Below are 2500 nucleotides of genomic sequence, written 5' to 3' on the forward strand. Positions count from 1 at the left end.
TTTTTCTTTTTATTTTCTTTAATTCTTTCCTTTATTTTTCTTCTTTTCTATTTTTTTTTCTCTCTCTCTCTCTCTCTCTCTCTCTCTCTCTCTCTCTCTCTCTCTCTTCTTCATTTCATTTTCTTCCTCTCCTCTTCCTCCTTATCTTCTTTTATTTTTGTTCTATTTTCTCTATTTTCTCTCTTTTTCCTCTTCGTCGTTTTCTATTTCCTTTATTTCTCTCCTCTTTCCTCTTCCCCATTTTCTTTATTTCTCTCTTCTTCCTCTTCGCTTACACCTCTTTTTGTATTCTTCTTTATTTTCCTTCCTTCATTTATCTCTCTCTTCTTCTTCCTCTTCTCCTTTTAAAACAATAATTTCTCACAGTCACGTCAAACACACTATTCTTAATTAATTTCTAGTAATATGTATGTGTGTCATTTTCAATTAACACGTATATTAATTAACAATCTTTAAGTTCAATTAAGTTTTAGTGCAGTCTGAGATATATATATAATGTTTTTCTAATTTCTTCGTTTGTAAACACACTATTCTTAATTAATTTCTAGTAATATGTATGTGTGTCATTTTCAATTAACACGTATATTAATTAACAATCTTTTAGTTCAATTAAGTTTTAGTGCAGTCTGAGATATATATATTTTTTCTAATTTCTTCGTTTGTAAACACACTATTCTTAATTAATTTCTAGTAATATGTATGTGTGTCATTTTCAATTAACACGTATATTAATTAACAATCTTTAAGTTCAATTAAGTTTTAGTAAAGTCTGAGATATATATATTTTTTCTAATTTCTTCGTTTGTAAATATATTTCTATCATTATTTAGAAGTCATGTAAACAAACACGTATTTTAATTAAGCATCTTTCAGTTCAGTCAAGTCTTTTTTATATTTTTTTTCGTTTCTAAATCAATTTCCATCAATAAGTTTTAGTTCAGTCTCAAATCTTTTTTTTTTTCTAATTTCTTCGTTTGTAAATGTATTTCTATAATTATTTAGAAGTCATGCAAACAAACACGTATTTTAATTAAGCATCTTTTAATTCAGTCAAGTTTATTTTTTTTTCCAATTTCGTCCTTTCTAAATCAATTTCCATCAATAATTCTCAATAATATTCAATAAAACGTGTATTAATTAACCTTCTTTCAAAATTCGTATCAGTGGTGTAGAAGCCTCGTGTGTCGTATCAATGGTGTAGAAGCCTCGTGTGTCGTATCAATGGTGTAGGAGCCTCGTGTGTCGTATCAGTGGTGTAGGAGCCTCGTGTGTCGTATCAGTGGTGTAGAAGCCTCGTGTGTCGTATCAGTGGTGTAGAAGCCTCGTGTGTCGTATCAATGGTGTAGGAGCCTCGTGTGTCGTATCAGTGGTGTAGGAGCCTCGTGTGTCGTATCAGTGGTGTAGAAGCCTCGTGTGTCGTATCAGTGGTGTAGAAGCCTCGTGTGTCGTATCAATGGTGTAGAAGCCTCGTGTGTCGTATCAATGGTGTAAGAACCTCGTGTGTCGTATCAATGGTGTAGAAGCCTCGTGTGTCGTATCAGTGGTGTAGTAGCCTCGTGTGTCGTATCAGTGGTGTAGTAGCCTCGTGTGTCGTATCAATGGTGTAAGAACCTCGTGTGTCGTATCAATGGTGTAGAAGCCTCGTGTGTCGTATCAGTGGTGTAGAAGCCTTGTGTGTCGTATCAGTGGTGTAGAAGCCTCGTGTGTCGTATCAGTGGTGTAGCAGCCTCGTGTGTCGTATCAGTGGTGTAGAAGCCTCGTGTGTCGTATCAGTGGTGTAGAAGCCTCGTGTGTCGTATCAATGGTGTAAGAACCTCGTGTGTCGTATCAATGGTGTAGAAGCCTCGTGTGTCGTATCAGTGGTGTAGAAGCCTCGTGTGTCGTATCAGTGGTGTAGAAGCCTCGTGTGTCGTATCAATGGTGTAGAAGCCTCGTGTGTCGTATCAATGGTGTAGAAGCCTCGTGTGTCGTATCAGTGGTGTAGTAGCCTCGTGTGTCGTATCAGTGGTGTAGAAGCCTCGTGTGTCGTATCAGTGGTGTAGAAGCCTCGTGTGTCGTATCAATGGCCACAGTCTTCACTATTTTAACCCCTTCAGTACTGGGACACATTTTTACCGTGAGTTTTGTGTACCATTAGACCATTTTATTGACATTAGCAAGGGTCTATGGAGGTCACAAGATTAATGGCCACAGTCTTCACTATTTTAACCCCTTCAGTACTGGGACACATTTTTACCTTGAGTTTTGTGTACCATTAGACCATTTTATTGACATTAGGAAGGGTCTATGGAGGTCACAAGATTAATGGCCACAGTCTTCACTATTTTAACCCCTTCAGTACTGGGACACATTTTACCTTGAGTTTTGTGTACCATTAGACCATTTTATTGACATTAGCAAGGGTCTATGGAGGTCACAAGATTAATGGCCACAGTCTTCACTATTTTAACCCCTTCAGTACTGGGACACATTTTTACCTTGAGTTTTGTGTACCATTAGA

The 2500-nt window shown here is 36.9% G+C and overlaps 1 protein-coding gene across 1 annotated transcript in view; it reads right to left on the reverse strand.

Annotated features, from left to right (window-relative positions):
- Positions 1-2500, reverse strand: part of LOC123505614 — an 87712-nt gene that overhangs the window by 47419 nt on the left and 37793 nt on the right.

The sequence above is a fragment of the Portunus trituberculatus genome, chromosome 2, assembly GCF_017591435.1.
Source record: "Portunus trituberculatus isolate SZX2019 chromosome 2, ASM1759143v1, whole genome shotgun sequence".
NCBI classification, from domain to species: Eukaryota; Metazoa; Arthropoda; class Malacostraca; order Decapoda; family Portunidae; genus Portunus; species Portunus trituberculatus.